Genomic DNA, 15,552 nt, shown 5'->3' on the forward strand with positions numbered 1-15,552 from the left:
ATACCCTCACCACCATCCCACCACCTTTAAAAATATATTTAATTATTTTTATTTCAAATAATCACCATTCCCATCAGTCAGGTTAGGCTGCTGCTGCTGTGAAGAAGTGGGGGGAGACGGAGAGGGGTTAGTCTTCAATCTCAAGGAGTTCTATTTTTTCCTAGCTCATGAGATATGACTACATTCCACTGTTCTCACCACAATCCCACCTCCTTCTCCCATCCCACAGGGTCTTTATCAAGTCAAAGGTGAGGAACATTACTAGTTTCATCATTGTGTTTTCTTCCCAAAGTTGGTAATACACATATGTCACAAATTGTGTGAATAGTTTCCTTTGGGGGCTCTGCTTTTGATACTCCAAACCAAGCATTTGGAAATTACAGAGAAAATCCCTGACTTGTACAAATCAGACACCTCGGCACCCAAGACTGTTGCTTCTGCCTTATAATACAAAACCTGAACATGGCCTTGTTCCTCATACTTTGCATTTTCGGTAATAACATCCTGCTGAGGATAGTGGCCCTCCATGCTACTTGATCAGAGTATGGATGAAACCAAGAGTAGAAAAAGCACAGGGGTTTGCTATCAAAATATCACAAAGCCAAAAATAAGGCAGAGATGACATTCACTGGCAGGGCCCCCCTTCCATCCCTTTCTTCTTTGTTCTACGTGCTCCTCGCCTTCTTTGCCCAGTAACACATACCCTCATAACCTTGCCTTCTACCCAAAACTTCTGTAGAGCAAGATTCTGCTCCTTAGTTGACCCTTAAGTGCAAGCGGATGAAAAGACTTGAGTGCTAACCCTCCCAGAGTGATTTGCTAAAAATAAAACCCACCCCAGCCAGGCGTGGCTCAGCTGTTGAGCATCGAACTAGGATCTAGGAGGTTGAGTTTTGATTCCCGGTCAGGGCACATGCCCAGGTTGCTTTCAGGATCTATCCCCAGTAGGGGGCATGCAGGAGGCAGCCGATCAATGACTCTCTCTCTCCCCCCCTCTCCCTTCCTCTCTCTGAAATCAATAAAGATACATTTTTTAAAAATAAATAAAAATAAAACCCAAATCTGCAATAATGGAATTCCCAGCATAGGTTAGCCACTGAGTATGTGTATTTTAGACCAAAGAGTCTTTCCAGAATTCTAAAAATTATCCCAACTAACAATTGTTTCTCCACCAGACACCCAAACAATGTGTTGGAAGAATTCTTGCCTCCCTGGACAGATCATTGTTTCAAATCATCATTTTAAGTGACATATAAGAAGAATGCAAGTTGCAGGCGACATACTCAACTAGGAAGCAAAGTATGATAAACACTTAATACTAAAGTGTGCTCCTAATTCAAACATTTGAAAGTGAAGTACAATTGTGAATCATATAGTATTAAACTGAAAGAGAGGTGACCACCTAGACCCTGCTGAGGTGCCCGTTTTATCTACAGACTGCTTTAATGCCACATTCAAGTATGCAGGCATTTCATAGCTGGGAAAGGTTTCAAAGAGCTACCAAAGATTGTTTTATAATATAACATGTTGATACACTGGAGAAATTGTCAGAAATCAATACAATAAATGTCAAATAAGATTGAAAGAATGCAGAATACAGTAAAGATACAAAATGAGCGATCACATGGAACACTTAAGCTAACTCACGGCCACAGAGATCATGATTCACCCAGGCCGCAGTGAATATATATCAACGGTGGATGTTGCCTTCCTACCACCCCTCAGAGGCAATGCCTTTGATAAGCAGCATAAATAGAAATACTACAGGCTCCACATACATAATAATTATTTTGAGATTGTATACTCTTTTCAAAACAATATCCAAGGGCAAGTTAAAGGAACACTCAGAATGAAAGGCCATTCAGGGTAGACAGAGTAATTTTAAGTATTTAAATTGAAAACCTCTGAAGGAAGAAAGTTTAATAAGGGTTGTAAGATTCTGCCTGTGGGAACAGTGATTGGGGAACAATATAACTATTTTAAAAATGCAAGTGGTCTCCATGGGACAGAAATGGGATTAGGATTCAATGAATCAGAATTTGGAAAGAGATTTTTCTCAAATAATGGGATTAGGTTATAAACTTAAATTTTAGATTAATGAGATTTTAAGCCAATGAATAATTTAGTAACATAAGACTTCTTGACTGAGTAGAAAATATAAATAAAATTGATATTGTTATCCTAGTTTAAAATAACCCTTTTGGGGATAGTTGGAGCATAATAAAATATACTTTGTGGGGGGAAATGGAGTTGCTAGTCAATGGGTATAAAGTTTCAGTTATGCAAGATGAATAAATTCTAGAGATATGCTATACAGATCTCTAGAATTTAGGCTTATTTGTATAGGCTTATTTGTACCTATAGTTAACAATACCACAAAGCACACTTTAAAAAAATATTGTCCAGCCCAGCCGGGAGTGGCTCAGCTGTTGAGCGTCAACCTAGGATCCAGGCGATCGGGGTTCGATTCCCAGTCAGGGCACATGCCCAGGTTGTGGGCTCGATCAATGACTCTCTCATCATTGATATTTCTATCTCTCTCCCTCCCTCTCCCTTCCTCTCTCTGAAGTCAATAAAGATATATTAAAAAAATAAAAATAAAAAAATAAAAAAATATTGTCCAGAGGGTACATCTTATTTTAAATGTTAACAATAAAAATAAAAAAAATGTGATCACCATAACAACATGGGGAAATAAAACAGGTACTTTTTTAAACATGAATTAATTAAATTTAGCAAAATTTTGCCCATTCCAAAATCACATTCATGAAAAGCAATAAAAGGTGAGAGAGAGTGCTTCCAAAGGTGGAAAATGGTGTGTTTTGAATATTACTGAGTGTCCAACACTGTGATGATCAGACTACTGAAATGGCATTAATGATATATTGTTACCTTACATTTGTGTGGTGCCTCACCATTGTCAAATCTTTCATTTTGGTTCTCTCCCCATGGCTCAAACCATTAATTACTCAGAGACTCTTTGTCTTCTTGAACTCTGACCCAATGCTCCTTATATATGGCCCTTTGTGACCATATTAACCAATGAGCTTAATCAGTATGGGTTGATGCCAATGTATCCCACTAGCTCTGCTTGTAATTTCGAGAATGTTTCTCAAATCAAGTTGTGCACTGACATGGAGAAAAGCTAATTAAATTCTAAGGGGTGCTGCAAAGTTCTCAAAACAAAATTAATCTTAATTTTCACAACTAATCTGTATGCTGTTTTAGGCCTGCCACTGCAGTGTGAGGAATGAAAAGGGGTAGCTATAAAATGAACACATGGAAGGACATCGGGATTGCAAAACAACAGAGCATGACAGCTCTGTGGAAGGGTGCTTCCATCAAGGAGACTTTTTAAACAGAACTTTAAAAAAAGGTAAGTTTAAAATAGTTTGAGGTCTGTTATTTGTTCATCGCCAACCTGGGTGCCATGGAGCTATCAGAAAAGTTCAAGAAATACAATTCTAATTGGAAAGATAAGAATAGCAAAAACTAAATAAGAAAATTATGAAAGGTAGTATATAATTATGTGATAAACTATGTGGTATTCAAAACTCATACTGTAGAAGCTCAGAACAGAGGGGACCTGTGGGTATAGCAGGACTTTGAGGCGTGGGAGAAAACCATCTGTATAGTAGAGATAAGCGAGGGGGCCCACCTGGTTAAAAGATCGGTGAGAATCAAGTCATGCATGCAGACACGTGCAGAGCAGGTGAGGTCTCCTACAGGAGAGAATATCTGAATGTGATGGAAACATCTTCAGAAAGTAGATGATATCAGATTATGGAGGGTCATGAAAATCTCTCAGGTTAAGGCTGGTACAATGACTGAGTGAAATAATTGTAGGTTAGTGAGCATGGAAATAACAAGATAAAAGCATTGATAAAAGAGGCTAAGCCTCACAGAGGGATTTGTCAAAGCTCTGAATTCTACTTTTGGTCTAGTCAGAGTGTCATTGTGCAAGCTGGATAAATTCAATATCCTCAAGGCCTGAGTGTAGCCTGAGGGTCAGTCATGTGTAAGCTTTGGGTGGGAGGAAGATATTGCCAGGACATCATTAACAGAACACATGCACTGGATTATTTTCAAGTACAGAAATACATATGTAAGGACACCCAGGGGAATGCAAGTCTTATGGTAACACTCCAGGGTACCTACTTCTACACAGGTATGGGTGCAAATCAGTGACTCTCTGCCCGGTTCAAATCTGTAACTACAGCAGTACTGTAAAGGGCTCTTTAACTTGGGAATTTAAGAAGACAAGTCTCCAACAGGTTGGGAGTATAGTTACTCCCCACATGGTGAGAATTACAAGTCACCATGCAGTTAATTTGTGTATATTTGTGTAACACACACTGGAACTAATGTGTAGGCATTTGCAACTCGTTACCAAAAACGGAGAACACAGTGCCCGGCCGGCGTGGTTCAGTGGTTGAGCATCGACCTAGGACCCAGGAGGTGGAGGTTCGATTCCCAGTCAGGGCACATGCCCGAGTTGAGGGCTCAATCTCCAGTCCGGGGAGTGCAGGAGGCAGCCGACAAATGACTCTCTCATCATTGATGTTTCTATCTCTCTTTCTCTCTCCCTTCCTCTCTCTGAAGTCAATAAAAACTTATTTTCTAAAAAAAGGAGAGCGTGGTATGCCCAAGGAAAGGAATTTTGTTCAGTCTGTATCTCTTAATCTACGCACTGTTAGGCTACCCCATACTTTTGATCCCATATACTAGAGAAATCACTACATATGCACAAAGCTGTCTTTAGAGGGGGTCTTGGTTAATGTTATTAGTAAGACAGAACTTTTTTATAGTCACTGCAAAAATGGCTGCCTCCAGTTTCTTCTTGGGGAAGGGCTTCTCTTTGGTTTCATGCTTCTGCAAATGCAGTTTTCTGACTGGAGTACAATGTCTGCTAATCAATCTGCGTCCCTGTTCTGCCTGAACTGCAGCACTTAGGGTTTTCCTGAGCCTCCATACTGATCCCATTTTTTCCTTCCTGAAGATGTTTCCATTATATTCAGTGACCCTCTTCTCCAGTCAGGTCTCACCTGCTCTGCACATCTCTGCATTCATTACTTGATTTACCCTGATCGATTTTCTAACTTCCTCTTATTTTGGCCAAAAAAGTCATTTCCCAATTGTAGTCCAAACTTAAAAAGCAATCCTCCAGTAGAAGGAAACATCGCCACAATTTTACTGCATACATGATATTCTCTGGTTGTAAAGATCAAGACTGTATTGCTCTTTAACCATTTCACGTCCAATGCAACACAATAAAACCATTTACCCTGACTTTCAAAGGCACAGATTTGTAAAATGCATGGAACACTTTGGAGTCACACATGCAGCTGATCACCACAGTCCCCTTTGCAACAAACTGACTCACCCACCAAATTGCCATCTGGGCCAACAAATGACCCATAATACCTCTTTCAGGCACTACACAAATTCTAAAAAAAAAAAAAATGTCATGTAGCCTATGCATTTTAACTGAAAAAAAATGGCCCGTTTGCCTACAAGTTTATTTATTCATTGGATGTTTATTGAATGACTATGTTCTAAGCGCTACAGCGAAAATTACTTCTAACAGACATTATATCCTAAACTAAGAAAGGAGAAGACTCAGGATTATTCTCCTGAGATCAGATATCTCCCTGAACATAAACCAAGAGAAAGAAATGGTGACTTAAAAGGAGTCAATGATACCTGGATGAGGTCACCTCAGAAGGTGTACTTCAGTGAAAAGGGGGGAGAGCGAGACTATCTGCTGGATGTCAAAGTTGCCCATGGTCCATCATTTTAATTTTTAGAGCGAACCATCTTCCCAGTGGCCAAGGACCAGTCTCAGTAACTACAACAGTTCTATAAGTAACATAGCGGCAGTAGGGTGCCTACATAAGAATGGAGTTTGAAGACAGGTGACACACTTACTCTGTGAAAAATGGAAATCCAGTCGCACATGTAAATTTCACAGGCTCCTCCATTTGACAACTTGGCCACTTAAAAATTTTTATTTCATTTTAGGCATCATTAACAAGTTGCCCGTGAAACTCTCAATTGTTAATTGGTCCACTTTAAAATTAAGTTAGGCTCTGAGTCCTTAAGGCTGTCTATTGAAAACGCATTCGTTCTCATTTTGAAATGTTGAATCATATACAATTTTTATTTCAAACTCAGTAATTTGGCCTGGAAAGTTCCTAGTTGATGAAAATGTCACATGCCAAAAGATAGAACGTTTAATTAGTTAAGTACCTTAGGTTTTTTGACAAATACTAAGTAGATGTGGTGAACATTTGCCGTCAGAACTCATTTTATTAAAAGGAGAAATGAACACAATCGGCCTCACTGAACGCCGGCTTCTCCACAGCGTAGGCAGCCTAACCCCTCCCGCAGGCCTCCTGCCTGGTCTCTTCCTTCTGAAGGGTCGCTCCTTTACTCTGTTTTGCTTTCACTGACACTGTGGTTAAAAAAGATAAACAAGAAAACTGAGAAAGAAGGTTGGAGGGGTTAGAGACAACCAAGCATGTGACTCCAAAGAAACACATTTTCAGTCTTCTGGTCCGTTTCCTAATAGCAAAAGTAGGAAATTGAATCAAGTCTCTTAGATGCTGTCAAGTCATTCATTCCATGAGTTCATATTGTAAGGCTGTTTTCCTATCTCCCTTCCCTCCTTCGAAAAACACACTGGAGGAGAAAAAGTGTATCAACTGAACTTTTTCTCTTTATTTTTTATAATAGCTCTACTCAGGTATATTCACATATCATATAATTCACTCACTCATCAATTGATTTTTTTAACCATAGGTATTTTTTAAGTTAACAATGAAAAAAAAATTGCCCAGGCACCTGAAATAGTGCTTTCCAAGAATCTTACAGGCCAGTAGGAAAAATGACATGAAATGTGATGGCTTTACTTAACTTAAAAGTATCCTGAATCTGTTTTTTCAACTTAGAACTCTCCCCACATAGCCAAACTCGTATTTCTGCCTGGCTACTGGAGACTGCTACCTGACTATTCAGAAACCTTAAATTCAATCTCTTAAAAACTCAACTGCAAACTTCCCTTTAAAACTGGTTTCTTTTCCTGCACCAACATTGTCTTGGTTCTTGGTACTTCTATCGATCTAGCTCCCTGCAACAGAGGGCCAGTAGGCACCTTGACAGGCACCTCTCCTTCAAACCCCACCCTGAATCAGTCAATAACTGTTTCAACCACTGTCTAGATACTTCTCTAATCTCCGTCTCCTTTCCAGAAATGTAGTTCTCATCTTCCATCAGGATATTTATTTATAAGTGTATTTCTTTTGCTCATGTTAAATCAAAATCCCATAAAATCAAGGACCATGTCTTCTTAAGTTTATGTCTTGAGCACCTTGCATAATACTCAACACACAATAGGTGCTCAATAAATTGAGTTCTGCTCTTAATAATTAAATAGTGATGAACCAATATTTTCTAACTTCTTTGTAAATTGAACACTTCCTAAAATAAACTCTTTAAAGCTTCAAGGATAGAGCTTAAAATTCTACAATAATGGGATATTCACATCTGCTCCATCTTAATATGTGTTATTTTCTACATTTGGGTCATTTGTCCCTCACCAACTGCTCATCACATGACACTCTTCCTCAAGCTGTGATTACCTTCCGTCCTCTGAAACACAGCTAGCCTAGGGACTAATGAACATCATCCCATGTGAAAGAGTGGATTTATACCAGCCCAAATCCTACAAAGGCCTGTTCTCTACCTGTCAGGAAAACAAATTATATGCAGAGTTCTGAGGCTGCTTCCTCCGTGGGCATAGCGCCTACAGGAGGTGACAGAATGCAGGAACAGGAGGCATTATGCTTGGAATGTCTCTCTGCCTAATTGGCCTGAATTTACAAGTACATAAGAACCCTCTCTATCCATCTTTAAATCCTGGCAGCATTATGAAATAAGCCTGAGTAATATGCAGGCTGCTTTGTTTTATGGACATCTTTACGGCACGGGCATGTTGTGCACAAATGCATGGGGTACTCACAGATGTTTGCATTCATTTATTCTCTAGGCAGTAGCAACATGAGTGCAGTTTGGAATGGTATCATCAAGAACTACACTCAGAGTCACTTCGTTACATTAAAGAAAATTTGCTTCTTCTCACTTCCAATTCATTGTAGAAGTCAAGAATTAAGTTGGCCAATAGGTGACTATCTTTCCCCTTCCAAACTCTTTTCTAAGTATTGTATTTGCTTTTACATTCTGGCCTCTAGGTTTCTCTGTTTTGTATATTAAATAGCTATTCAGCTCCAAGAACAGAACATTACTGCTGTTCAGGGCCTGCTGTGGTTTTGGTGTGTTTTTTTTCTTTCTTACTGTCTGGTTACTTGAATTAATACTATAATATTGCGGTTGTCATTGCATTATGCTAGGACAATCTTTCCTCCACCCTGAGGAACAACAGAGAATAGTTTTAAGTCATATTGTACTTTCCTGATTCAATAAGTGGGTAATTTGTTCCAGTGAGCAAGCTTGCATGACTTTCCTACTATGAAAATAAATGAGATACGATACTCATCTGGCTTTTCGGAACCCTAATGTGAGGTTTGTTTTTGATTTTAAAAGATGTTAAGGTAAAAGGTAAACATTCTGGAAAATAATGCAAGAGCCCCTTATGACAACGCAGCTAGTCAAGGGTTTGGTTTTCTGCTTTGCCATCTGATAAGCTCCTCATAACAGATTCACCAGCATTCTGGATGAGCCAGAAAGAATCAGAGCCCACCTGAAGTGATCTTTCTTACCTACATCCTTTGGAGGCAGGAGGGGCTCCCAGAGGACCTTTCCTGCTCAGGTATCCCATATTTACCGACATTTTAAGATATGTAACCCATCAGGGGACTCAGGAGTATCACAAAATGAGATTAATTTTATCTTTTCTCATAAAATCCTATCACAGTCACTCATTGATCTAGCAATGTATGCAGCTAAAACTGCCCATCTGTTCTAGTCAGTCATATAAACTGCTTTTTAAAATTGCATTAAACCAGCCTTGGCTGGTATTGCTCAGCTGGTTGGAATGTTGACTCATACACCAAAAGGATAAAAGGATGCAGGTTCGAATCTCTGGTCGGGGTGTGTACTCCAGGCAACTGATCAATGCCCCTCTATAGATCGATGATGATGATAGATAGGTGATAGATGATTGATGATAGATAGATAGATAGATAGATAGATAGATAGATAGATAGATAGATAGATAGATAGATAGATAGATAGAGATATATGTGTATATATATGCTGTTCTGGTGCCAAATCTTGGTAGATGGTACCTCCAGATTTGGGTGATATATATATCACCGCCTTCTCTGAAATCAGTGAGCATGTCCTCCAGTGAGGATTAAAATAATAATAACAAATAAATAAATAAAATTGCTTTAAACCGGAGTTTCTCCACCTTGGCACTACTGTTACTGGAATGTTGGGCAAATTTATACAAGTCTTTCCATCACATTTCAGTGGAGTGTAGACTAAGACAGCATCTCCTGGGGTGAGGGAAAGGGCCAGAAGCTACAATTGAGTAGCAAGCTCACAGTTTTACTTAGATCATACCCTTATGTAATTTTTACATTGAACAAGTTAGACTTACAACAAAAACTCCTGTATTCTTTTTCCTCATGAGCCTTTCGAACCCAGTCCATTGGGCTTGTTCCTCCCCTACCCCTGCAGGAAAACCTGGGCAAGCTCCACGACTTGCATGAGTACGTTCTGATAATTCAGGGTTGTCCCTTACTTTGGTTCCTAAAACAGTCACAGTTGAGTAATAAAAAGTGTGGTGTAATGCCATATCAGAACTCCACATTTGACTTTGCTGATCTCAAGACTGCTCCTCAACAAGCAATGGGAAAGGAGTTGGAGCTCTTTCTAACTATCGTGTCTGAAAATTCTTCTGCAGGCATGGAGAAGGAGGGCTAAGGCATAAAAAACGTCTTTTCTAATTGAAATCATCTGGACTTGTATCTGTCTGGCTATGGCATCAAAGCTGTCTCTCTCAGGGGTGTCGTGGGTGTTTCCACAGGGCCCTCATTGCTCTGGTCTCTCATCTGCCATCCCCACCACAGTGATACAGTACCCACTGGCCCTGCTTGCCACTTTTAGGCTCCCAATTCTCTGTGGTCCTCCTCACAGATTCTTTCTTTGGGGTTCCATTCTCCTGCCAGAAGCTGTTTTGGAAGAGTCCCTGTAAGATGACACTAGACCCCGGCAGGTGGTTCTCCATGGCCACCACTGGCTCCTGGGAAACACACATTTTAACGCATGTTTGGTGGGAATGCAGTGTTGACCCCAAACCTCAGATTCTGCATTGTGGCCACAGCCCACTTTGCCCTACAGATTTCTCAGGCAAGAGGCAAACCAGTCTACCATCCCCCCAGTGTGCAGGATTCACAAAACTCTACAAGTATTTTCCTTGAAGTCCCTCAAGTGTATCCTCGATGCCCCTCTAATTAGCCTCGAGGCAAGGGGAAAGCACAAAGGACTAAAACTCTCCAATCTTCAGCCACTCTCTGCCTCCACAATGTTAATTTATAGTCATAAGTGGATGAGGGGATGAGGGTCAAGTCCCATACAGGGGTACTCTAGCATCTCATTTTGGCATGTACAACGGAGCATTCAGTCCTGAAACTCAGCCAAAACTAAGAGGAAATGTTCCCAAGTTCACATCTTGCCTAATACTAGATTTAGGTTCTTAGAAGTTGGCAGGTGTGCTTGAGGCTCCCAGCTGACTTCTTAGAGCTGCCCATGGTGGGGCTGAGGTGTTCGGAGAAGGTGAAGGTGAGAAAGAGCTGATCCCATTCCAAGGCCAGGCTGCTTGGAGGAATGAGTCTCTGGTCACCCATAGCTTAACATGACCACCAGCAGAAAAGTCCTTGTGGCAGCCATGAACTTATTTTTAAACCACGGGAGCATAAGCAGTGAGAACATCACTATGTCGCAGTTGCCACTTGGCCCCTGACAGGCAGGCTCTCAAACCATTTGAGGAGAGGCCGCCTAAGCTTCTCTTCAAGGTTTTCCACTTAGAGTTAAGAAGGTTTCAATCCCCTTCAACTGATCAGACAAGAGATCGCCCTAGAGAGTCTCTAAAACTTTAGAAAAGCATTAAATCTTTATAAAAGATCTTGAAAAGATTGCCTCCAACAGAGAAATAACACAATGAGTACTTGGCAGACAGTTGGTTGTTAAGAGAAAAGACAACTGTTTGGAATTGCTACCGACTGAAACCCTCTCCAGAGGGAGACTCTAAATCCAAACAAGCTGGTAGGAATTGGAGTCATGCCTTGAGGAACAAAAAGAAAGACAGTGAGATTTTTTTTCTGTTGCCATGAGACCTCAGCTGGAGCAGAAACAAACCAACTGTCCTTACTGCATCAATGAAAACACATTGTCCTCTAAGACAGTGTCATAACCCTGTTAGTAGGAAAAATGTTCTTTCAATAATATGGGATTACACTGTTTATCTTTTGAGATGAATTAATATTTCCAATGACCTGGTTACTTGTCAGGTAGGTACCCTAGAAAGATAAACAGCAGTCTCATCCCAGCAACTGGTAGGAAGACGTGAAAAATATCTGAGGACCCAACTGTGCTCTCCCTCCTGGGCTGGATTCCATTCTCTAGCTAGAGCCATTGGAAGGGTTTAGAGGGGACCTCAGGGCTTATCTGATGAAAATCCAGGGATACACTTGACATGAAAACTCAGAGAGGAGCCTAAAAACTCCACCTATATAGATGGACTTTTCCATAGAGAGAGAAGTGACATTCGAGTGACTTGAAGAGGATGGTGCAGGTGGAGAGCATGATTCAGGGAGCTAATTAACCGGGGGAGGGTGCATCCACAAAGACCCTCTCAGGAAAGCCCGAGTCTTGAAGAAGCTTCACTTTTATCCAACAACAAAAAGCTCAGATTAACTGAAATCTCAGCCACCGAATGTGTTAAATTATCAATTGTCGCATTGTACCAAGTTGCAAATTATAATGTTTTTATAAATCCCTCCTGAGAGTGCCTGAACCCTTCAGTTCCAATCCAGGGAGCTGGTTCAGAGAAGGCTAACTGCACAAGGAAAAAGGACTGTCTTGATCCCAGTTTTTTCTGAACCCCTATGGAGAAAAGAAGTGGTCCTCTTTGGTAAGCCAGAATGTACCATTCCTGGTGGCTCCTGAGACCCACAACCTCCAGGGGTGTGAAAGCTAAGGGATGAGTGTGAGAAAAACAAGAATGAATGTGATCACTCTGAAGATGAGCAAAGGCAACTTCTACAGCCCAAGAAACTTACATTTTCTTCACTCAAACCCATGCTCTTATAATCCTAATGTGACATTTCCATTGATCCTTGATTTTACCATCAATTAATATTCCTTGATTATATCCATGCACTTACAGCTCCTATGAGATGTGATGACTCCAATATGATAGAAGGAGCAATGCCCTCTTTTCCTCTTGGAAACCGCAGAAACTTAGGCCACACGGTATCAGAATATACCTACTCTCACCAATGGCAGAAAAGACTGCCTGAAAAAGAGAGGGCTGGGAGATTCCTAGGCAATCTTGATGGCCCAACACATTAAATTGGGCTGCTGTTTAAGAATTATTTAGGAATCCCAGAGACTTCTCCGTTTTCTACCTCTGGAGTCTCTAAAACTGACTCCCCAGATCCTTTTCCCAATTACAATTTTATCACTCTGTTCTTATTCAAATAACCACATGCTACAGTGTGGTCGCAGCCTTTCTCAGATGAAGCACAGTGATTCCTTGAGGGTGACACACTTGGAGCTGGAGGGCCATGATTGCTAGCACAACACAGATGGAGAGGAAATTGTGTGTCCCACAGCACACTGCTCACATATTTTACTACCAATATAAAGCACAAAGGGCATGTTTGGGCAAAGAAATTTGGGTGTCTTGGAAATCCAAAACTCTTCTAGCCCCTCCCAATATGACAGATTATAAATCCCTATCTTCCAGTTTTGTTCTCCAATAGAGAACTCCTTGTTATATGGTCCTCACTGACAATAAATTTGAAATCTAGCAAAGATAAATCTCTTCCACTAACATTTTTTTCTTTTCAAGTAGAAGAAAATTCTCAGAGAGTAGCCCAGGTCCCAGTTGTTAGAAACAGCTGTTTAGGATGTTCTTCTGACATTTCCATAAATTCACACGGAGCAGAACAACTCTTTCTTAGTACAAACCAGCCTGGGGCAGAGATTCCTGGTGCTTTCTAAGCAATGGATGTGCTAAATAAATGCAATTTGTTATAGTTGTTATTTGTGTCCTTCTCAAAAGCAGCCTAGGGCATGAGAATGGCATAGTCTTCTTTCAAATGCTCTTTATTGAAGAGTATTTTGTTCATGTACTTTTATCATAATATCCTGACCTCCCTTAGCTGCGTGGGTGTGCGTGCACATGCATTCAATAATATCTGGTAATACAGGTCTGGTGCAATATAAAGAATGGGGAGGAGAGAATCAACTGGGAGTTGTAGCTTCAGTTTTATTAACTAACTGAGCAAGTCATTTGTCAATTTTAGGTCTCAATTTCTTCATTTATCAAAGATAATAATAATAAAGTAATCTCTAATTTCACTGTTATATTTCTTAGAGTACATTCAAGCTGCCATTAAAGAGAGCCAAAAATATGTTGACTTACGTAAAATAAACATTTCTATCTCCCTTACAGAGATAGCCAGTCCACGGCTAATAGCATGGCCCTGCCATCCTCAACAGATGACTCCTACCCCGAGTCTAAGGTATCTTCTTATTTGGTCTGTATCCCAGCCAGACACAAGGAGAAAATCTCAAGGGCAGTGCAAATCCCTTTCTGAGGGAAGTAGCCCTTTGGCTCACATCCCATGGGCCAGAACTTGATCACATGGCCATGAAAAAGATGGGAAATGCAGTCTTTACCCAGGTGCCCAGCCAAACCTCAGGTGCTTTCATTAAAGGAAGGAGAATGTTTAATTCAGTAGACCATATAATTTATTGTACTAACCAGAATGGTAAGAATTCTGAAGCATCTGAGATTTACACCACTTGCAAGATAACAAGTTTACCTGGCACAGTTCCATGGATACTGGTAAAGACATGAGACTGCTGGGTCAGGTACAAAGATTTATTACTCATGATGCTGCAAAAGCATGGGCATCATTGTATTTGCATCAGTTTGCCTTGCCCTCCCAAGTCCCATGGGGCAATGCTGATCAGTCCAGATGGATGCCTGCATACGTAGTTGGTTGTATTACAGAAGAAGAATTTTGAATTTAGGGAACCCAAATCTTCTATAATGGCAGTAACATGCCTGCCTTTTTCTCTGGAGAGAGCCACATTTTCTGTTTTCCAAAGGTATTCACTATATAAACATCCTTTAAAAAATAGTCCAGAACAAAGGACTTATTGCCTCACTCATAGGATGTACAGAAATGCAAGAGACCCATAGAGAATTATCTCCCAACCTAGGACACTATTAGGATGCTATTACTAATGCTGGGACAGCAAGCAAGCATGAGCCAGGACTTTTTCAGGGAAACCAGGACATATGTTCATTAGTGAATTCCTAGTAGTCTCTGCCACATATTCTAATTTTGTAGTATCTGCCATCTGAAGGGAAAATATAAAGGCCACCGGTTCTTTAGGGACCAAGATATATGTAAAGATAACAGTGCACATTGTAGGTTTTTCGGTGTGTTTTTTTTTTTATCACAACTGGCCATTTAAATCTAATGCCTCTAGTGTTAGAATCTTAAATAGATTCCATGTGTTCTGATGTGAATGTTGTATAATTAAATGTGAGAGCTCTAAACTGGGGCATCAGGCAACTGAGATCTAAGGCCAAATTTTCTATTAATTTGATTTTCTGGTCTTGGATATGTCCCTTAACATCTTTCAACCTTGGTTTATTTATTCTGTGTATTAAGTTATTAATGCCTTTTCTGTCTATCTCAGGTTTCACTTGAACTCAGCCACTGACCATGGTCTAGTAACCTGAGATGAACAAAAGTCATTGGCAAACCCCACCTGAAGTGTCTATAGTTGTATTAATGCTCCAAGCACTTCTTGTATTATTTCGAAGACATTTCCTATTTGTGCTACCCCAAACAATGAAATGTTCTTTCTTTTAAACCTGTTAAGTTTTGGTCCCATTTTTAAATAAATTCAGCAGAGGCTGAGTGATTTAGGTATACCGCAATCAGCTAGGTTCACCTAGATCATAGTTTTCATCTCACATGCCAATTCCAGGGGCTATTCTGGAAAACTGTAGAGGATGTTTCTGAGGCTGGTCCATGTAGGCACAGGAGGAGAGAGTGGTGGCACTTGTCCCCTAGTTTTCCACCCCTGATCTGAATTCCTCCTCGTTTGCTCCCATTTTATCCATTCCTCCATCTAACCACTTCAAAAGACAATTGAAGAGTGAGAATCTCTTTAACCACTTCAATAAAGACCTAAGAAACACCTGACCTACTACATTAAAATTTTATCCCTGATCATCAGTTAGTTCCACCAATTCTTTTGTGATCTCTTGCTTTCTAT

This window comes from Miniopterus natalensis, chromosome 7 (genome assembly GCF_054644295.1).
Source record: "Miniopterus natalensis isolate mMinNat1 chromosome 7, mMinNat1.hap1, whole genome shotgun sequence".
NCBI classification, from domain to species: Eukaryota; Metazoa; Chordata; class Mammalia; order Chiroptera; family Miniopteridae; genus Miniopterus; species Miniopterus natalensis.